The 23,994-nt window shown below is 38.6% G+C and overlaps 1 protein-coding gene across 2 annotated transcripts in view; it reads right to left on the bottom strand.

The window, feature by feature from the left end:
• SERTAD2 (SERTA domain containing 2) overlaps nt 1–13,112 on the bottom strand; it is a 114,487-nt gene extending 101,375 nt beyond the window's left edge. Inside the window, exon 1 of one of the 2 annotated variants that reach the window (XM_036873572.1) lies at nt 12,509–13,112. The gene's annotated coding sequence lies outside the window, so the exon portion shown is untranslated. Of the gene's footprint in view, nt 1–11,937; nt 12,049–12,508 lie in introns of those variants that run through there. The other variant, XM_036873574.1, reaches the window with a different exon arrangement.
• Nucleotides 13,113–23,994: the final 10,882 nt, after the last annotated feature.

Below are 23,994 nucleotides of genomic sequence, written 5' to 3'. Positions count from 1 at the left end.
AATATAGTGCTGTATTTTGCTGACTTTTCCACAGGTCATGGTGCATTTCTTTTAAATAAAGGAAAAAAATCTATTTCAACTCTGTTGTTTTACGAATAGCGAAATTAAAGAGATTTTTGTTCCCATTTGATCTGTCTCTTGATGAATATATGCACACTGTTGACAGTTTCCCTTCCCTGGCTTTGGAATAATATAAAGTTGAAATACATAAGAAAAAATAAGAAGGGCCAAGATAGATTAATGGAGGGTACCTGACCAAAGTGCAAAATTCACATAAAATGCTATGTCCTAGAGCTTCCCTGGTGGCACAGTGGTTCAGAGTCCGCCTGCCAATACAGGGGACATGGGTTCGAGCCCTGGTCCGGGATGATCCCACATGCCGCAGAGCCACTGGGCCCGTGTGCCACAACTACTGAGTCCATGCGCCACGACTGCTGGGCCTGGGCACCCCAACTGCTGAGGACCACGTGCCTGGAGCCCGCGCTCCGCAGTGGGAAAGGCCACCACAGTGAGAGGCCCGCGTGCCACGGCGAGCAGCGGCCCCTGCTCGCTGCAGCTGGAGAGGGCCCACGCGCAGCGGTGAGGACCCGGTGCAGCCAAAAATAAATAAATAAGATGAATAAATTTATTTTAAAAAAATGCTATGCCCTAGATACTGATGTTAGAGGACAGGTAAAAGACCAGTTGAACTGAATGGCAATATTATGACATAGTATGAGTGTGTTTCATGTTTGGTAATTGCAATCATTGTTGCTTTTGTTGTGGTCATCCATGTACAATGCTTGGTGTCAGTCTATTTATCTCTTGTAAAAATAAAATACAGTGTGTGTGTGTGAAAAAAAGAAAAAAAAAAAAAAGACCAGTTGAGAGAATCACTTACATATACTTACTAGAATGGAGTGTAGCAGTGTCAAAGGAAGAGAGAATTTTCCGTAAGATGAAAAGGAGAGAAGAAAAAAATAGGAATTAGCATTTATTAAAATCAGCTGTGTATTGTTGCTTTACCTGTTGTATACCAATTAATAATCATAGAGGTAGATATCACTGTTCCTATTCTATAGCGAGGAAACGGAGACTTGGAGAGGAGTAATGAACACTGTTAGTGGTACACCCGACATCCATTCCTCCCTTCCTCTCCCTAAGAGAACCCCAGCCCTCTGGTCCAGATGTGGGCAGAGATGCCCAATCAGACAGAAAGACTGACAGTCCACACCTGTGGAGGTTTCTGACTTCCTCTGAATGCCATAACATAAGCATGTGAACCAGCTTGAGGAAGGAGCCAAAACAGACGTGGGAGCCAGCAAGGAATCCAGCTGAAAGCCAAACGACCCCAAGAACCTGAGCTACAGAACTGACCAACCCTGGAGCCCGCCGTAGCTCTGGATTTGTTGTGAAATAATAAATTTCCTGATGATTCCAGCAAGCTTGAGGGTGGTTTCTAAAAGCATCCTGATACATGAATTCAACTTCTCCAAGGTCACCTGCAGTAAGTGGCAGAGCAAGAATTTGAACCAACATCGTTCTGGCTCAAAATGGGGCTTTTTCCACTAAACCACACTGTGGCATGAACTTTGATAAATTTTTTGTCTCATGATACAATCATGCGACGTTAGATCTAGAAAGGATCTTACCTCGGCACACATAAGAAAAGGCATTTACCTTATAAAAATGTTTGAAGTAGTGGCCTTACTTGCAAACACAGATAAGAAACATATCTTTAGCAAAAATTCCCAGAATTTCATATTCTGCAGAACTTCTCACTTCATATGCATTTAACTTTTAGCAGAATGTGAATTCATACATCTTTAATAAATGGAATTGAGCTCTTGAAAAGCATTCCAAGTTATTATTAATTTTCTTAGGTGTGATGATGGTACTGTGGTTATGTAGGAAGATGTCCTTATTCTTAGGAGATGCATATTGAAATATTTAATGGTAAAGAGTCATGATATCTAAAACTTACTTTCACATGGTACAAAAAATTATACATATAAAGAAAGGGAGACAGAGAGTCATAAAGCAAAATAAAGCAAAAGGTTAATAACTACTGAATCTAGGTGGAGAAAATATGGGTCTTTACTGAATTATTCTTTCAAGGTTTCTACATAGTTGAAAAGTTTTACAACAGAAAGTTTGGGTGTGGGGGAATATGGTGTGAGATACAGCCCTGCAGAGCACAGTGTGGCTGTACATTGGAATAAGTTGAGGACTTTCAAAAATACTGAAACCAGGGCCTCTCCCTGGGTTGTGGCCTGGGGATGGGTGATTGTAATGTGGCCCTCTTGTATGGTAGAAGGAGCCTGAGCTTGCAAGGCACAACTCATTAATACCCTGACAGCCCCAATCCCAAAAACACAACTCAAATTTTTTTCTGGAATGTTTTTTATTCATAAAAGATTGCCGTTTTAGGGACTTCCCTGCGGTCCAGTGGTTAAGACTCCACGTTTCCACTGCAGGGGGCGGGGGGTTTGATCCCTGGTCAGGGAATTAAGATACCGCAAGCTATGTAGCGCGGCCACACACACACACACACACACACACACAATTGCCGTTTTAAAGTTAACATAAGCATTAATTCCAACAATGAAGAAATTTCTCTGAAACACACATTGGGTGACATAAGGAATACTCAATTAAAATTAGACCAGGACTCTAACAGATCGATAACGAAGCCTTCTGTGCTGTGCTCAAGACCACGAGGGCAAGAAGAATGGAGCAGCCTCGGTTATTCCCTAAACAAATCTATCCATAGACTCTATGGTCCAACATGCCAAAATTTAATTTATAAAAATGCAATTTAAAAAAAGGAACAATATTTAAGGAGAAGCATTAAGCCATTTAATCTCTTTAAAAAAAAAAGTCCTACTAAAATCATGCTCTTTACTCCACGCCAAAGATGAGTCACAATCCGTTAAACTATAAGGAAAGAAGAATTCCTTGAAAAATACACAACTCCAATTCTCCAAATTCAAATTTGTGCAAATTACTTAAAAATACTCTAGTGAGCATTACATACAGTAGAAAGCTCTCTAAGGTCCTATATCTAAATTTCAGCTGGCACATGAGTCTCTGCGGTTCCATTTGTCTTTCTTAAAATCTATGTGACTGGGGTATGGGAGAGAGGTAAATAAACAGTAGATAAAATTTAAAAAGAAATAAAAAATAAATGACAAACTTCAAAAATATAATCTTACAATAGAGATTTTATCTTGAAAAATATACCTTACAACCTAGGTGGCTTTTTCTTAAAGTTTCATTGATATCCAATAAATGCATATATTTAAAATATATAATTTGATAAGTCATGACATATCTATATACCCTTGAAATCATCAGCAATCAAGATAATGAACATAACTATCCCAGGTGGCCTTTAAATCAAATAGATATGTGATGGTTCTAGCACAGATACAGTTTCTCGGAAAAGAAACAATTAAAAAAAAAAAAGTCTCCATACAAGTGTCCAAATACTTTCATCGACAGCTAAAATAAACATTAAGGCTTTAGATTTTTCCTCCTAATTTAAATCTAACAGACAAGCATATATTGTGTTATTCTACCTTAGATTTAGGTCCAAATAAACAAATATACTCAAAAAACAAAGAAATTCTTAATATTTTTAAACGTGCAGGAAAATGAAAACAAAAGTCATAGTCACATGGCATTATATTTTAGAATTTAAACACACACACATCAGGAATCTCGGCTAACTGAAAAGCAAAACAATTTAGAAAGATCATACCTACATATTACAGCAATATATAGACTTCCTAAGTTTGGCATATTAGGCCCAGGGCATGCCCATCTCACAGGCAGGACTGCTCCAGGCAAAACTGCTCCAGGGAAAAAGAGTGTGTCTTCAGTAACTATCAAAAGTCTCCATCTCCACTTCTTTCCTCCCCTTTCAGTGTTTCTTCCATTTTTCAGGGAACTCCCCTTGTGTACAGGGCCCTCATTGATGTACCAGCCTTCCCAAATCTCTGGAAAACTTTTTGTTCTCAAGAACCCAAACCATATCCATTGTGTGCCCATATACAGATCTTCCTCAACTTACAACAGGGTTACATCCTGATAAACCCATGTAAACTGAAAATACTGTAAGTCGAAAATGCATTTAATACACCTAACCTACCAAACATCATAGCTTAGTCTAGCCTACCTTAAACACGCTCAGAACACTTCCATTAGCCTACAATCAGGCAAAATTATCTAACACAAAGCCTACTTTATACTAAAGTATTGAATATCTCATGTAAGTTATTGAATATTGTACTGAAAGTGAAAAACAGAATGGTTGTGTGAGTACAGAATAGTTGTAAGTGTATTAGTTATTTACCTCGTGACTATCATCACGAGAGGATCGTGTAGCATACTGTCAGCCCAGGAAAAGATCCAAACTCAAAATTCCAGCTCCATTTTCTACTGAATGTACAGAACTTTCACACCATGGTAAAGTTGAACCATTGGAAGTTGAACCACGGTAAGTTGGGGCATTTGTATTCTATTTTTGGTTCAGAGTCCCTGCTTCCCTCGGGGATAGCTAGCGAATGTATTGATGATAAATGGCTAGGGTGTGTACTCCATTTCCTTTCCTTCTTGCTGAGCAGTTGCAGTAGCTAGAGAAGGGACTGTTCTACCCTTAGGTGCCTAAGGCACAAAGATGGCCATCTTTCCCAAACTTAAAAGGATTAAAAACAAAAACAATAAAAGGAAGGATGGATTCCCATGAAGGCCATTCAGGACTTCCAGAAGGCAAGTCCATTTGACCTTGCTTACTGTAGTGGCCTACACCAGACTTTCCATCAAGTTAAATCTCATATTGCCCAACACAAGAGACAATTTTCATGTGGGGATCTTTTGTCTCCCCAACTGGACTGTGAAAACCATTATGGACAGGTGCCATGTCTATTAGTCTCTGATACCCCCAAGCACTTGGGACATATGTTAAATATTTATGAACAAAAATAAAATAATTAATGAAAATCATTATATTATATCATACTCGTACTATTTGTACCGCAAAAACACATATATCTTCTTAAATATTTGAGGTGGAAATGTACACTAAGAGTTTTATTTGTTTAGGAAATTACATAGTTTTTACAATCACAGAAACAAAAGATTAGTTCTTTATATACACTAGACAAAGGAAACTTAAGATTTTCTTGTTAATTGTGCCATATAGCTGAGATGACTACATTTCCATTGTGCAATTTTCAGTGATACACATTTTTTTCAGGCTCTGTCACAAAGAAAACAAAGCAAAGTGAGAAAACAACTTCAAAGGTGTAAAGAAAAGCTAGGAGAAAAGCTAGGAGAAATTTCAGACCATGTTCAATGTAAGGTTTCCCAGGGTTCATAAACGAGGATGATTTCATGATTTCTGGTGGAAACATCGACAACATTATAGGGTTTTTAATATTTCAACTCAAACTCAAATAAAAATTGTCCATTTGAATGCAGTTTTGTTTCAGGATTCAGTTTTAGACTTTTGTACCAACTTAAAAGGTATAAAATCCATATGAAGAAATCTTGACTTTCTTTTCAAACCATTATTACACAGTGTTTAGTTATCACTACTCAAAATAGTAGATAACAAGCTCTAAACACATCAGAATAGTTTAGAATGTAATTTCTACAAGGACAATAATATTTGTTTCTTTTCTTCACTGCTATAATGTATATGCCTCGTAAGAGTAGCTGGCACATAGTAAGTGCTCAATAAATGTGTTGAATGAAATGAATAAATGAATGAAGTCAGTAATGGGATATAGGTTTACAAAAGAAAAAAAGAAAGACCAAGCTTCTTCCAGGAGGCATAGATTTTACAAAGTACAATTTCTGGAAAGTCTCTTATTTAATCAACTCCAAAATGAAGTTTATCTAACCCTATATTTGAATTGTTTAAATAAAAAGTAACAATGGACTGCTTGTTTTGTAAATCAAAAAGGGGATTCATTTCATTTAATCAAATTGAAAGGTTTTCTACTACCAATGTCTGAATAATGTCAAGTATTTTAAGAAACTATTAAACATATAACTGATTCACTTTGTTATAAAGCAGAAACTAACACACCATTGTAAAGCAATTATACTCCAATAAAGATGTTAAAAAAATAAGAAAGAAACTACTAAACATTCTCTCCAAATCAATGGATTTGAGTCCTTAGAAAATCTTTTTACTCAAAGGATTTTTATGTAAATCTTTTTTGTTTAAAAATACATATTCATTTTCATACCCTTTGATCTTCTCAGTGAAAAGAAGTCTTAAAATCAAAACAAAATTAACTCAAAGGGATACATTTCATTTGAGCTGAGGCCACTGGAAGACAATAAAGCTAATGGTTACTTCACCAGGAACATTAGTCATTCAACAATGGCGAACCCTGGAAAACCTCACAGTGGACAGAGTCTGAGGTTCTGTCTGGTTTTACGGAGTTAAAAACAAAACAAAGGACCTGCTCTTCATGTCTAATGTGCTGTTCTCAGGCCCACTCGCCCCCCACGTGGTCAGGTGGCCATGGTCATAGCTCAGACTGCCGCCAGGGCTCGCCCAGCACTGGGCGCCGAGCAACACAAAGCCTGGATGTTTGAGCTGTTTCAAGGTAATGTGGACAGAAAAAATTCTGTGGTTAACCCCCCAAAATAAGAGATTAATAGAAAAGCAGTAAATAATAAACACATCGTTATCGTCCCTTTTTACCACCTCACATGAGTTAAAACTTGGTTTTAGGTTTACAAAATGGCCCCTTAAGTTTTGTGTAGATAAGATGATCAGAGAGCTCATCTTCTGAAATAAGGCAAAGCAAATTTTCTATATGGAAGGCCTTTGCCCCAATCTCATAAAAGCAGACTGAAATAGATGAAAACCCCTATTCCATGCCTTAAACAGAGGCAAAGGCAAAAGAGAGGCAAAGAAAAAAACCTGTCATAATCAAGGAAAAAGACCAATGTGAAAAGAAGAGCAAAATGAGAAAGATGCCACATTAAAAGAAATACAAATTCAAGTGGTAATGTTAAGAAAACTGAAAAACAATGGTAGAATAAAGGGAAGAAGGTTGTGAAAATCAGATAAAATTTAAATAAAAGGTGGACTGTTTTGGTCATTTTATTTAATATGTTAAAAGTAAACATTCAATACTACAGAGTTGTACGTAACATCACACGAAACTTCATAAACATCAGTGTGGACTTACATTCAAAAGTAGAAAAGAAATCTGATCGTTCTGAGTTTTCATCAATTGGATGTTGAACAATAAGGACAAAAGGACAATACACTTTTAAAAGTTGCTTTCTGCTTAGCAACCTTGCATTTGAGGATGACTGTTCACTATACTTAATATTAGTTGGAACAAAAAATATTTCTTTGTATGTCCCACTTGTTTTAATAGGTCTTACTCTGAGTACACTAGAATTTCATTTCCACTTTAAAAAGTGATAATATCATAAGGTTGTGACAACTCTTCTGTTAAAAACCAGAGAGAGGGAAAGCTGAATTCAAAGAAACTGACATAATGTGCTAACTCTGGGCTTTTTGACTTTTAAAGACTCAGAACTCATTTTTAGGGACAAGAGGAAAAAAAAACTAGTTTCTTAAAATACAGCCTTTACATACCTGTCTTCACTCACCTTCCTAAATAAAAGATTCGCTGGAGTAAATAAAATCCTTCAAGCCACTATATTCTGAAATGTGCACATTTCACTGTATTCAAGGTACAAAAATAACTGAGTGTAAGGAGGGGTCCTCTAGCCAAGTAAGCCTTTTGAAATTTAAAAGTAAATAATCTAATTTCTCTCTTTGCATATACTGCTGACGAAACTGATACATCTAAACATTTTTTCCTGCAACACACGTGAAATTTTTACAAGCTTTAAGTTAATAAAATGTATTATCTCCTAGATACATAAAGTTTGTTCTTATAATATCAACATCTGCTATAATCCAGGATATACCAAAACTCAATGTTAACATTTAAAATCCCTTTCAAAGTTTCTTGGCTCTTTAGGTACCTTATACTTTCTTGTGAACATACCAGTAAGAAGTCTCTACAAATATAAAGTTAAAAGGAAAAATGCCCTTCAGACAAAAGATCTAAAGTCACAATTTTTTAATGACAAACAAATGTCCATTTCTAAATGCAAATGTTTACTTTGTATTTGCTTGCACCCTGTCCTTCTCCAATGCTTTTAAAAAGCACTTACAACTTACCCCTACAATGTCCTCTGTGAGTGAGGGCAGGGTAACTGCCTTCCCTCTTCCCACTGAAAGGATAAGAACACTACTCAGCCATAAAAAGGAACGAAATTGAGTCATCTGTAGTGATGTGGATGTATCTAGAGTCTGTCATACAGAGTGAAGTAAGTCAGAAAGAGAAAAACAAATACTGTATGCTAATACATACATATGGCATCTAGAAAAATGGTAGTGATGAACCTAGTGGCAGGGCAGTACAGAGAGAACAGACTTGTGGACACGGCGGGGGCGTAGGGGGAAGGGGAGGGTGGGACGAATTGAGAGAGTAGCACTGACATATATACACTACCGTGTGTAAAACAGATAGCTAGTGGGAAGCTGCTATATAGCACAGGGAGATCAGCTTGGTGCTTTGTGAGGACCACAGGGGTGGGATGGGGAGGGTGGGAGGGAGGCCCAAGAGGGAGGGGATATAGGTTACATATAGCTGATTCATTTTGTTGTACAGCAGAAACTAACACAACATTGTAAAGCAATTATAATCTAATAACGATGAAAAAAAAAAAAAGGATAAGAACAGGGAGAGTCCTGGAGGTTAAGTGTAATGCTCAAGGTCATGTGCCAATCGGTAGCATGGTTCAGTCTAGAACTCCAGGGACTTTAATTCTAAGTTTATGTCAATAGATAACACAAAAATAATTTTCCTCTCCTTTTGATCACTGACAGAGTATATTATTATCCATTTTCCTAACGTTAAAAGACAAGGATAGAAATCACAGGCCCTAAAGGTTATTTCTATTCCTCTTCCTCTTCCTTCCAGACAATTCTTCATCAGAAACTTCACTTTTTTAAAAGTTGAAGACATTATATACATCTGTAAAATACCAATACTCAAATGTCTTCACCAAAACGAAAAATGTTAAATGAAAGAGATATGAGCTACAGAAATAATGTCATGCTGAAATGTGTTAAGCAAAAACTCAGACCTTCCATCTTACAGACCAGACACTTAAGTGTAGTTTCAAGTGCCTATAAATTAATTTTTTAAAGTTTCATTTTAGATAAGCTGCTTTAAAAGTGTATGAACAAAAAAGGGCGACTTTTTAAAAATTAATTGTTTTAGCCAGTGAATATGCAATATATTCAACTAAATTGGATGACTGATGATTTGGTTAGACAAAGGATTATATATATAAAATTACCCACGTTGTACTAGATAGTTCACATATTTGAAAAGTTTTAACAATGTTATGGAACTCTGTAACACTTCTGAGTAGATTAGTTTTCAGATTTTGTTACTGAGGATATCTCTTTCATGAAAGATATTTCTTGCATTTTTATAATTTCAGAGGGCACAGTAATTAAACTGGTTTTATTGACAAGTAAAGCAGAATGATTCTAAAAATGAAGCGGGTGGCACAGGCACGATCAATTTTGCTTATTTAAAAAGATACATTACCCAATTGTGTAATGCCTATTAAGTGTGTGGTGAAGTTAGTTAAAGTGCTTTATTTACTAATTACACATACCTTCTTTATGATTCCTATTACACTATTTACTACGCCTATTTGAAAAGCTAATTATTTATTAAGACTGCTCAAGAGAAAGAATTTCACTCTTGAATGGAAAGAGAAATAAAGCTTAGGTCCTTAAGGAAATGATATCGTTTTATTTCCGCAGTGTTGGTTTGATAAATTCTCTTTATTATTATTAATTCTGAAGCCGATAATAACATCACATCATCATTTGGGACATTCAAAATCTAATTTGTATAATTTGTATTAATTATAATAACATCCAACTTAGTTATAGGAAGTTTGGGAGTCAGAAAGTCTTTCAGTAAAAAAATGGCCACGTCAGGTATTAAAAGAAGATATTTGATATGTACTTTTCAGAATATTTTAAGTTCAATCTTCAAAATGAAAAATATTTTCCTAATAAAACATGTTATAATTCCCTCTCTATTTCCAAAAACAGTAATTGAGAACATAAAAATTCAACTCAACACCACAAGTAATAGTATGCTCCACAATATCACTTACAATGTCATTCAACTACTCATAAACAAATTGAGAATAACATTGTTTAATTCATTCTACAGCATTCATTAAGCCTATCTATGTACCAGGTACTCTGCTGGGCACCTGGGATTAAATTATGAATGAAACACTATTCTTACCCTCAAAGAGCTTTCTGTTTAGTAGAGGAGAAAATCACATATAACAGCAAATATGTGATAGGTATCATTATAATAGTGGTATATATATTTGGTTATGCACGTTTAAATGAAAGAGTGATCAACTCAACTCATCCAATAACTAACTTTCATAAAAACTCCTCATATAAACTTTATTGAAAAGTATAAATCCCATAAATCATCATGCATATGGATAAGAACTCTGCTTATTTCATTGACAGCAATAATTCTTTATCTTTACAAAAAGTATAGTTCTAAAAAATATAGTCACCCATTGTTTCAAGACATACCAGGAACAAAACAGAATTAAACTTGAAAAGATGTACCAAATACTAGTCAAACTCATTCTGACCTCACAGTAACCCTACGAAGTACATTTTTCTATTATCCCTGCTTTATAGATGGGGAATCTGAGATTCCCCATCCCGGCCAAGATCACAAGGATAGCAAGAGGAAATGCCGGCACTTGAACCTACAGTCTGGTTGTGGAGGTCCCCTTAACCACTACACCACACATCCTCTCAGTGGATGATGATGATGATGGTGACGATGATGATGGGGCAGCTAACAGCAAGTACTCTGTGCCTTGTGCCCTCTCAATTATCCTTAAGGCAACCCTTAGAGGAAAAGTCATCCCTCCCATTTACAGGAGAAAACCCTCACAGGCCAGGTTTGAAACCTGCCTAAGGTCAGTCAGCCATCCAGGGATAGTGGCTAGATTCAAACTCAGGCAGCATGGCTCCCCTCTGCTCTGAGGCCTCTCAATAATTCAGTCTTACACTCAAGAAAAAGACCACATGATGAAATTTATTAAACAATTCAAAAAGACTTTGTATAAGTCTTCCTGAAACACTCTGCAAGGTTTTGGGGCTTATGATAAGCATTTCCTTATGACAGCACTTACATTTGAGTCAACTTTACTACTTTGGGCTGATCATAAACACATTTCTCCTCTTTAAAAAGAAATCTTTCTGTAGAAACTTGGCAGATTTCAGTACAGGAACAGTCTATTCTCTACAATTAAATTTATCAACAACTTATTCTGGTTAGTCTGAAAGAGAAGGAGAGAATGAACTACTAAGAGGCCTTTCCTGTACTTTAATATTTCAAAACATGTTTGGTTTGGCCTAATTTGAATCTTGTGGACAACTAGACCAGAACTTGATTCAAAAAGAGGAATACTATTTTAAATAGGCTGAATTCTCAAAAGCGACCTCAGAAGGTGATTCAGAGTACCTATTTCTCATAATTTTTAGTTTTATCTCAAATTAAATATTAAAGATGCATAGGGCAAGATTCTCATAAAGCATATATGGCCAAGTATGTGTACTTTTGAACAGCCAACAACCAAGAGACCAAATTAAAATTTTGTTCAAGAGCAATCAAGTATACAAAAGAGGGATATCAAAAGAAAAAAAAAGCCCTTTTTGTCCTTAGCACACCCCACTGTGCCCAGTGACGGAGAAATAAAAAATTCTGTGTTTTAATTTCTTGCTAGAATAGAGGTGAGCTAAAGATGAAGTGTCAAGCTGGATTTCCATCTTACCTTGCTTTCCTCCAACAGGTTCAACGACTTCATAACCTTTACGTTAATATTGAATTCACGTTTTTTTTCAAAAGGGAACCTATAGAACTATTTTAAAATAAAAATAGTAAGCCATGCCACAAGGCAACCTGTCTTCTCTTGGTCTATCTCCACACATTCAAATTAGAAATACCTTTTACTTTGCCTTTATTGAATAAAAGTTTAACTTTGATTTGGAGGAAAACCTACCCATTAGCCGTTTTGCACTTTTTGCAGGTCATACAGTCTATCAGATCACATCGCTGACTATGACCACTCACTAAGAAAGCATGCCATTACAGCTCATTTTATAAGCGTTATAATGCCCCGATGGTGGAAGTCTGGCAATACCTAGAAATACAGCAAGGCTGGTGAATAAGGAGTCGAGGGGCGGGGGAAGAGGGAGTGAGGGGGAGGCAGTCGCCACCTCAAATCCACGCCTGACCGGGAACCTCCAGCCCACAACGTGATCCCTGCCCTCCCCAGAGTGGACCGGCTACAACATTTTTCTAGATTCTCCCCCACCCCTCCGCCAACCCAACACGGTACTCACCCTTCTCTGAAGTCGGCACCGGGTCCAGCCCCGAGACGGGTCGGGGTGGCAGCGAGGGAGGGGACGTCTGGGCTGTGGGCGGAGGGTGTCGCTGCGTCACTCGAGTGCAGGACGCTGAGTTCGAGGGGTGGGAGCGGAGAGGGGCAGGAAAATCAAGTCACGGCCGCAAAGGGACAAGGAGAAACGGGGGGAGGGGGGAGAGCCCCTTCCCTAAAATAAACCCACCGGCCCCTGCGACCCCCTTGCCCAAGGGAGGGAAAATAAAATCAGGGGAAATAAAAGACTGACAAATAAATCCCTAAAACGACGAGGAGCGAGGAACAGACTTTAATTTAAAGGGGGGAGATTGAGCGAGGGCTGGAGGGGAGACAGAAGTGGCTCTAGGTCTATCCCATGCCTTTGCAGTCCCCAAGCAGAGGAGGAGGCTGGCTGAGGGGAAGTTGCAGCGGCTCCTGAGGAGGAGGCGGAGGAGGCGGAGGAGGAGGTTACACCGTAACAAGTACAGACAGCCATGGATCAGAGGGGCGCTGCGAGAAGGGGCGGCCGCGGCTGGGCGAGCGGCGGCGGCGGCAGCACCGCCTGCTCGGCTCGCTCAAGACATTTAATTGGATTGATAGGTTGTGCAGTGACTCACAGACTTTACAGAGTCGTACAGCAGTCCCCGCCCAGCTGGACAGGGGAGACGCGGCGGGGACGGGAGGGGAAAGGGGGGCCTTGGAAGAGCCGGGAGGGGAGGAGGTGACTGAGAAGGCGAGGCGTTGGGGGGGGGGCGGGGAGCGGAGCGAAGCCACCCAGTGGCGAAGCCTGCCGCTCCGACGGGCGTGGGCGTCGGCCAATGACGGCGGGGCTCGATAGGCGGCTGGCTTCGCCCCTGGCCCAATGAGTCTTCTAAGGACACTGCCGCGAACTGGAGGAGGTGGGGGGGGAGTGGAGTGGGGGCTGGGGAGAGGTGGGTGGACGTTGAAAAGGGGGGGTGGAGGGAAAGATGAGGCGCCAGAGACCGGCGGAGTCACTCTGCCCTCCTCGCTCCGAAGTGCGCCTTCCGCCAATCCCGGGGCCGCGTGGGGGTGATGGACGCAAGTGTATGACCAATGAGGAGGAGAAGCTGCCGCAGGGAGCCAGAGGGGAAGGAGTGGGCGGGCCAACGCCCTCCCCTCCCTCAGGCGCCCAGGTCCTCCCTCCTGCCCATTTCGGGTCAGTCAAGCAAATAACAGTGAGAGGGCTGGGGCTGTGCGGGGTGGGTGTTGGGGGGGGGGCGGCGGAGAGGCCGCGCTGCTGGCGGCGTGACAGCGATAGGGACTGGCTGTGCTGCCGACTCCGCGCCGGCAGGAGGAGGAGGCGGCGGAGGCTGGCTCCTTACTCAGCCTGCAGGCTGTTGCTGCTGCTGCTGCTGCTGCTCAGCCTCTGCCTGGTGCTGCCGGGGAGCCCCTGCGGCCAAACCCCTCTCTCGAGTGGCAGGCAGATTTGGAGGAATCAGATCAAAACTTTGCCTCAGGTCGGTGCAGTGCCCACTCTTGGAGACAGCTCCGTGTGACGTCCTGTGGGGCTGTGCTCTGGGAGCTGAGGGAGCTGGACGCCAGAGACCGGAGGCTTGGCAATGGCATTTGCCTCCTTGCTTGGCTGTTTTCTGGGGAAGTCAGGGTAGGGTGTGGACAGGTTGAAACAGCTCCTGAATACATACCATTTCTTTATTGAGTTTCTGGAAAAGGCACTTCTTAACCTGGCATGAGTGAAGCCGTATGGGCTTTGTGCGTGTATGTATGTATTAGCTACCTCCAGCCCTCTCTCCCGCACCGCTCCCACTTCTCTGCCCACCGTCCTCACCTTGTACCCTGACAGCAATCCTAGGGAGCACTCACTACTAGATCTTCTCGCGGCTCATTCCCAGGAGCTGTGGCTTTTTCTCAATTTCTTGCCTACTGTCTCGTAATCATTTTACAGACCTTAACACTTTCCAGGCACTTGTACTTGAAAGGAACTGTAATCACTAATAAACCTGAACAGAGATGCCCAGAAAAGCAAATACACTGGCAAAAATCCACCGTCTTTCCCACAAGGTGCATTTCTGCACGTTATTTGAAATTTACGACAATTGCTTCCTACCAAGAAACCAAGGAAAGACAAATCACATATCACATCCCTACAAAAAAAGATTTTCAAAACCACTTAGCATACCCAAAGTCCATTTTCCATAGACAAGTCAACCAGAGAGACCTAGGGTTGATTTACGGTCTTGAAGTGAGCAAGATCATTTCCCCCCCCCCCATAATTATCAGATTAAAACCTACAGTGGTCTGGAATTCAGAGGAGAGATAATAAGTGAACAATAAGCCTTCAGGCTTATTCCAGTCATATTGGGGCTTTCCTTGATTATTGTCATTTTAAGGTATGGATCCTTCCCCTAAACTGTGATTGTGACACTCAGCCTGACACCACTTAACCTCTTCTCTTTCTGATTTTAGCACTACTCCATGATTTCAGCCTGTATCCTAAGCCCACCTAAGAAAATGAACCGGGCTGCAGACTTCTCATAGTGCCCAGATGTGTACCCATTGCCCCTCAGCGTTTTGAAACTTCTTTGGAGTTTGGCAGTGCAAGGAGGCCAGCATCCTCATCCCAGGACATAGTCGTCTGCAGGAGGTGGGCCATGTTCCCTTAGCCAGGTCACCCTGTGATGATTTAAACACACTAAATCCCTCATGTGAGAAAAATCAGCTCTGTTTCTAGTGTGGGCTATTTTACTGCATTTAAGAATGTGCTAATGATACTTTTTAGAAAGCCTGTTTCTTATTTCTTTCACTGTGAGGTCATTTTATGGCTCAGGTGAATATCATTGGTCGGAGTGTTATCTTACATACTGTGGATGGTACTGAAAACACAGAGATTTTGAGTCTAGACATACACTAGTATCTTTCAGAGGATCTCCAAATAGCTAGGGTTAGCATCCTGTGGCAGAAGTTGCTCCCTTGTCAGTTGTTATTGGCATGTCTCCAGTCCCCACCATGTGTCATTTTCTAATTCTGTGCTCACCCTATTCCAGTATTTCTTAAATGGTTGTCTAAGGCCAACCTAGATTCCTGAGTCTGCTCTCAGATCTATTGACTCATTATCTCTGTAGTCTGGTCCTGGACGTCTGTTTTTTTAGCAAATACCCCCGGTGACTTGAATAAATATTAAAATATCAAATGTTTCATTTGAAAACCCCTGTTTACTCCTTCCTTTTGAAAATTTAAAAGCCCTTATTTATTTCTTCCTTTCTTCTTTTTCCCTTTCTCACACATATCTATTTCCTTTCTTCCACATATATTCCTTTCTCCTATATATTTTCTTTCTCTCATTTTTGTGATCACTTCCCTTTCTACATTTCTTGTGCACAGGACTGTCTTATACACTGGCAGGGTGATCCCTAAAAAAAAAGATGAAGTTGGCAAATGGGCTTTCATAAATACCATAGGCATACCTTATAACTACAACACTTAAAATATGGGGAAGTCAAACAAATGTATAAGCTTAAAAATATCATTGTAATTGATGTTATGTATAAATCTACAATATGTGTGAAACTTACTAGTTTATGATTTCAAAGTATACAAAGACAGAATTTTTTATATGTGGGAGTCACATTTCAAAATGCAAATTTCAATATACAAATGATATCAATACATTTATATTGTTACTGTCATTTTTTTTCTAAACAGTGGAGTGAGACTAATGATGTGCTAAGAACTATTATGGTTACCAAAAAAAAAAAAGTACTATATGAGATTTTTGTTATCTCATAGAGCTTATATACAACCCACATGGACCGGGAAGCAAAAGCACTTCCTTTATTGAAGATAGAGGCTTCAACGCAGGTCTCATTAGCATTCCCAAAGAGAGAGCCCAAACATTAGCTCACAATCCAAATTACAAAACAAATGAAGAAAAAAGCCACCATGACTTAATTGATATTTACAGGACATTCCATCCAAAAACAACAGAATACACTTTCTTCTTAAGTGCTCATGGAACATTCTCCAGGATAGATCATATCCTGGGTCACAAATCAAGCCTCAGTAAATTTTAAAAAATTGAAATCATATCAAGTATCTTTTCCGACCACAACGCTATGAGGCCAGATATCAATTACAGGAAAAAGTTTAAAAAATACAAACACATGGAGGCTAAACAATATGCTACTAAATAACAGAGATCACTGAAGAAATCAAAGAGGAAATCAAAAAATACCTAGAAACAAATGACAATGAAAACACAACGACCCAAAACCTATGGGATGCAACAAAAGCAGTTCTAAGAGGGAAGTTTATAACAATACAATCCTACCTCAAGAAACAAGAAACATCTCAAATAAACAACCTAACCTTACACCTAAAGCAATTAGAGAAAGAAGAACAAAAATCCCCCAAAGTTAGCAGAAGGAAAGAAATCATAAAGATCAGATCAGAAATAAATGAAAAAGAAATGAAGGAAACAATAGCAAAGATCAATAAAACTAAAAGCTGGTTCTTTGAGAAGATAAAATTGATAAACCATTAGCCAGACTCATCAAGAAAAAAAGGGAGAAGACTCAAATCAATAGAATTAGAAATGAAAAAGAAGTAACAACTGACACTGCAGAAACACAAAGGATCATGAGAAATTACTACAAGCAACTATATGCCAATAAGATGGACAACCTGGAAGAAATGGACAAATTCTTAGAAAAGCACAACCTTCTGAGACTGAACCAGGAAGAAATAGAAAATATAAACAGACCAATCACAAGCACTGAAATTGAGACTGTGATTAAAAATCTTCCAACAAACAAAAGCCCAGGACCAGATGGCTTCACAGGCAAATTCTATCAAACATTTAGAGACGAGCTAACACCTATCCTTCTCAAAGTCTTTCAAAATATATCAGAGGGAGGTACACTCCCAAACTCATTCTACGAGGCCACCATCACTCTGATACCAAAACCAGACAAAGATGTCACAAAAAAAGAAAACTACAGGCCAATATCACTGATGAACATTGATGCAAAAATCCTCAACAAAATACTAGCAAACAGAATCCAACAGCACATTAAAAGGATCATACACCATGATCAAGTGGGGTTTATCCCAGGAATGCAAGGATTCTTCAATATACACAAATCAATCAATGTGATACACCATATTAACAAATTGAAGGAGAAAAACCATATGATAATCTCAATAGATGCAGAGAAAGCTTTTAACAAAATTCAACACTCATTTATGATAAAAACCCTCCAGAAAGTAGGCATAGAGGGAACTTACCTCAACATAATAAAGGCCATATATGACAAACCCACAGCCAACATCGTTCTCATTGGTGAAAAACTGAAACCATTTCCTCTAAGGTCAGAAACAAGACAAGGTTGTCAACACTCACCACTATTATTCAACATAGTTTTGTAAGCTTTAGCCACAGCAATCAGAGAAGAAAAAGAAATAAAAGGAATCCAAATCAGAAAAGAAGAAGTAAAGCTGTCACTGTTTGCAGATGACATGATACTAGAGAATCTTTAGAGAATCCTAAAGATGCTACCAGAAAACTACTAGAGCTAATCAATGAGTTTGGTAAAGTAGCAGGATACAAAGTTAATGCACAGAAATCTCTTGCATTCCTATACACTAATGATGAAAAATCTGAAAGAGAAATTAAGGAAACACTCCCATTTACCACTGCAACAAAAAGAATAAAATACCTAGGAATAAACCTACCTAAGGAGACAAAAGACCTGTATGAAGAAAACTATAAGACACCAATGAAAGAAATTAAAGATGATACAAACAGATGGAGAGATATACCATGTTCTTGGATTGGAAGGATCAACATTGTGAAAATGACTCTACTACCCAAAGCAATCTACAGATTCAATGCAATCCCTATCAAACTACCACTGGCATTTTTCACAGAACTAGAACAAAAAATTTCACAATTTGTATGGAAAGACAAAAGACCCAAATAGCCAAAGCAATCTTGAGGAAGAAAAATGGAGCTGGAGGAATCAGGCTCCTGGATTTCACATGATACTACAAAGCTACAGTAAACAAGACAGTACGGTACTGGCACAAAAACAGAAATATAGATCAATGGAACAGGATAGAAAGCCCAGAGATAAACCCACGCACATATGGTCACCTTATTTTTGATAAAGGAGCAAAAATATACAATGGAGAAAAGACAGCCTCTTCAATAAGTGGTGCTGGGAAAACTGGACAGCTACATGTGAAAGAATGAAATTAGAACACTCCCTAACACCATACACAAAAATAAACTCAAAATGGATTAAAGACCTAAATGTAAGGCCAGACACTATAAAACTCTTAGAGGAAAACATAAGCAGAACGAACACTCTATGACATAAATCACAGCAAGATCCTTTTTGACCCACCTCCTAGAGAAATGGAAATAAAAACAAAAATAAACAAATGGGACCTAATGAAAGTTAAAAGCTTTTGCACAGCAAAGGAAAACATAAACAATACGAAAAGACAACCCTCAGAATGGGAGAAAATATTTGCAAATGAAGCAACTGACAAAGGATTAATCTCCAAAATTTACAAGCAGCTCAATATCAAAAAAACAAACAACCTAATCCAAAAATGGGCAGAAGACCTAAATAGACATTTCTCCAAAGAAGATATACAGATTGACAACAAACACATGAAAGGATGCTCAACATCACTAATCATTAGAGAAATGCCCATCAAAACTACAATGAGGTCACCTCACACCAGTCAGAATGGCCATCATCAAAAAATCTACAAACAATAAATGCTGGAGAAGGTGTGGAGAAAAGGGAACCCTCTTGCACTGTTGGTGGGAATGTAAATTGATAATAGCCACTATGGAGAACAGTATGGAGGTTCCTTAAAAAGCTAAAAGTAGAACTACCATACGACCCAGCAATCCCACTACTGGGCATATACCCTGAGAAAACCATAATTCAAAAAGAGTCATGTACCACAATGTTCACTGCAGCTCTATTTACAATAGCCAGGACATGGAAGCAACCTAAGTGTCCATCAACAGATGAATGGATAAAGAAGATGTGGCACATATATACAATGGAATATTACTCAGCCATAAAAAGAAACAAAACTGAGTTATTTGTAGTGAGGTGGATGGACCTAGAGTCTGTCATACAGAGTGAAGGAAGTCAGAAAGAGAAAAACAAATACCGTATGCTAACACATATATATGCAATCTAAAAAAAAAAAAAAAAAGGTTCTGAAGAACGCAGGGGCAGGACAGGAATAAAGACGCAGACGTAGAGAATGGACTTGAGGACATGGGGAGGGGGAAGGGTAAGCTGGGACGAAGAGAGTGGCATGGACATATATACACTACCAAATGTAAAATAGATAGCTAGTGGGAAGCAGCTGCATAGCAGAGGGAAATCAGCTCCGTGCTTTGTGACCACCTAGAGGGGTGGGTTAGGGAGGGTGGGAGGGAGATGCAAGAGGGAGGAGATTTGGGAATATATGTTTATGTATAGCTGATTCACTTTGTTATAAAGCAGAAACCATTGTAAAGCAATTATACTCCAATAAAGATGTTAAAAAAAAAAAAGAAAAGAAAAAAGAAAAAAGCCACCATGAGCAAGAGGAGGCAGAGAGAAAAAAAGAAAAACAGCAGAATTAGACCCTAAATCTGAAAATGGACAGTTCAAAAATAGGCCCATTTCGCTATGAACATAAATGCAAAAATTTCTAAATATTAGCTAACCAAATCCAACATTCTTACTCCAGTGAACTAGGAAAACCCTTGAGATTCATTTCCCTCTCTTTAGAATATACCTGTCTAGCTACCTATCTAGCCATTTATCATGAAAACATAATAAGTAGGGTTTATTCTAGAAATTCAAGTATGATTTAACATCAGAAAACCTATCCAAATAACTCACCTCAAAAAGAATAAGAGAGAAAAATCATTCGAGAATGTGCATCATTATTAATAATAAAAACTTTTAGGAAAGTTAGGAATAATAAGAAATTTACTTAACTTTATGAAGGACCAAAAATGTACAGCAAAATATTATTAATTGATTAACTTTAAACACATTCCATTTAAGTGTTGGATCAAGAGAAGGTTGCCACTGCTGTTTAACATGTTATTGAAAGTCCTGGCTGACAAAATAAGATTTGTAATAAAAGGAAGGAGAAATTAAATAGAAGAATCAGAAGGAAAGAGATAAAATTGGGATTGTTTGCAGTAATATGATCAACCACATAAAACACCTTATAGAAACAATAAGCTATTAGAAATAATAAAAGAATGCAGCAAGGTGACAGAGATGCTTTTCTCCCCTTCTTCCAAAGAACTACTTTTTTTTAATGGGGCACAAGGCCAACCAGAATAAAGACAACATTTGCTAGCCTCCCTTGTAGCTAAGTGTTGTCATGTTCCAGGCAATGGGTTAAAAGCAGAACTGGTACACACATTCCTAAAGGGAGGGAATGTGCCTCATCCTCTTTCCTGCCAACTGAAATGAAGATACAATAGCTGGAGCTTCGGCAGTCATCTTAGACCGTGAGCTGAGTTTGAATATGGAAGCCACACATAGCAGAACAAGAAAGAAGTCACCTGCTATACTAACACCAGCCCTAAAATGTCTACCTCCAAACTTTTGGAACTTCTTGAATAAACATCTATCTATCTCATTCATACCACTGTTATTTTAGTTTGTGTATGTGTGTGCCTGGTGTTACAGATAGCCAAACCTAATCCTGATACAGCAAGATTCCCAAATTCAAAATCAATTCATGAAAACCGAAAGTATACTTACATACTAGTACTAACAAACTAGAAAATAAGATACTTCTTACAATAGCAACAGAACTCTAAAGTCTTTGGGAATTAACCTAAGAAAAAAATGCACAAAACTTTTATGGGAAAAAATGTTAATGCTATTAACAGACTTCAAAGAAGACCTAAATAGGGGTATATATAATGTTTGTGGATAGGAGTAACATTCTTAAGATATCAATGATCTCTAAATGTGTTCATAAACTCAGTGCAAACCATTCAAACTTTTAATGGGATTTGAAGAATTTAAACATTCTCAAACACATATGGAAGATTGAGTTCCATTATAATCTGGTCATTTATGAAAACAAAAATCATAGAGGGGAAATTTACCCTTCCAGATAATGACATATTATAAGTCACAGTAGCAGACATGTAGAACAGTGGGACAGAATAGAGAACTCAGAAACAACACATTTACCTATGAGAACTTGGTATGTGATAATGGTAACATCACAAATCTATGAGAAAATCATGTAGAGATAGTCAACTATTGCTGCAGTAATAATACCATGTAATGAACAACCCAGAAATACCAGTGGCTTATAGCAGCCATTGTTTTTTCTCTCTCACAGGTCTCTACTGATCTCATCTGGTCTGGTCAAGACTTGGCTGGACTCAGCCGAATTCAGCTGGGCTTTGCTCCAGGACACAGGTTAAGTTCAGGTCTCTATCACATGTCTTATTCTGGCAATGACAGGAGCTCAAAAGGTGAAGTCACATCACCCAAACACATTTAACACGTCTGCTGCCATCTCCTAATATTTCATTGACCAAATTAGTCACATGGCCAAGTCTAACAAATTGGTGGAAGGTGCTGCAAAACCACATGGCAAAGAGCATGGGAGTATAATTCTATAGCATGAAGGGTTGGGAATAATAATCCAACCTAACACACAAGTTTTGTGTCATAGATAATGTTGGAAAAAATGGTTCACCATGGAGAAAAGTAAAGCTGCATCCATATCTCATACCATTTGGAAAGGTGAAATTTCAATGAATAAAAAAACCTAAAAGTGAAAGGGAAAACTATAAAGCTAATAGAAATTAAAAACAGAAGAGTAGCTTTGGAATCTTAGGATAGGAAAAGATTTCTTCAATAAGACTCTGAAAGCATAAACTATAAAACCAAAAGAATGATGAACTTGACTATATCAAAATTAAAGTTTCTGGTTAACAAAGAACATCATAGACCAGCTAAGAGAAAGCTGATAGACTGAGAGGTGTTTCCAAACTAAGAAGACATTAATGTCTAGAATATAATAGGAATTACTGCAAATCATTGAGAAGAAAAAAACAGGAAACACAATAGAAAAATAGCCAAAGGATATGAACAGGCAAATTTACAGAAGGGAAGCTTGAGAGACTAACAAGTAGATGAAGAGATATTTTGTACAACATGGGAATATAGCAAATATTTTATAATAACTATAAATGGAATATAACCTTTAAAAATTGTGAATCACTATATTGTACACCTGTAACTTACATAATATTGTATGCCAACTATACTTCAATTTAAAAAAGTAGATGAAGAGATACACAATCCCACTTATAATCAGATAAATGCATATTAAAGCAACAACACACTTCTTTACATCCATTAAATAGACAAAAATGTGAAAGTTAGGTAACACCAAGTGTTGGCTAGGATGGGAGGAAGCATGAACCGTCATGCATTGCTTTTGGAAGTTAAGTCCCTGGTATAGCTGTTTTGAAGTTATCTGGAAATATGTAATAAAATGTAGTATGTGTTTTCCTGTGGCCCAGCAGTTCCACTCCTGGGAATACATACCTCTAAGAAACTCTTGCACAAGTCCGTAAAAGGGCACAATCGAGGACAATCATCACAGCAGCACTTGAAGTAGCAGCATATTGTTGGCAGACAGTATATATCACCTGTGCATTACGGAAGGTTAAATAAAATGTAGCAGATATCATGGAATAACATGCAACTATTGGAAGTAATGCACTAAGTGTCCATCTTGCAACATGGCTAATTCTTTAAAATGTTTTATAAGTAAAAAACAGTAAGAAACAACAAGATGGTGTAAGCCCCAGGCCTTGGGATGTCTTTCACTAGAAGATGCATCAATGTTTTTCATTTCTGCTCTTAGCTGGGCACTCTGAGGGAAGGATAAGGAAGGTGCTGTTATGACTCACTTTCAAATCAAATATTTCCTCCTAGTTTTCACATGAAGTTGTGGCAGTTTTCATGTAGGCCTTCCCCCCATGCCCCAGAGTGGACTCCTTCTGCAGGCCCCCACGGTTTCTACCACCATGCCATCCCCAATCGCCTCCCTGCTCCCCTATATGTGTTTAATATACATTTATCTGGTTCTAAGTTTCCTTGCCAGGCTGGGTGGGAGATAAGTGATGGCTCCTGAGGAGTGGCCACAGTCAGAGACATAGAATACACCCTTGCCACTCTGCTACTCACATCTGCCTACTTCCCCATTTCCAAGTCAGGAACACCCAAACATTACTAGATTTTAAAAAGCTTTATTTCAAGACTGATCTAGAAATGTGTTTGCATATGTATTTTTTCTGTACCTCCTGGTGTGCTGTCAATGCTAGTAACAACGGTAAGGATGAAACAATAACAGTAACTGTAATATTAGCTTTGTGTCAATAAGCAGTAGACACAAAGGCCTTTTAAAGTTGACTGA

The sequence above is a fragment of the Balaenoptera musculus genome, chromosome 13 (assembly GCF_009873245.2).
Source record: "Balaenoptera musculus isolate JJ_BM4_2016_0621 chromosome 13, mBalMus1.pri.v3, whole genome shotgun sequence".
NCBI lineage: Eukaryota > Metazoa > Chordata > Mammalia > Artiodactyla > Balaenopteridae > Balaenoptera > Balaenoptera musculus.
The sequence above is the reverse complement of the archived record's forward strand: the minus strand, read 5'-3'. Positions and strand labels throughout refer to the sequence as shown.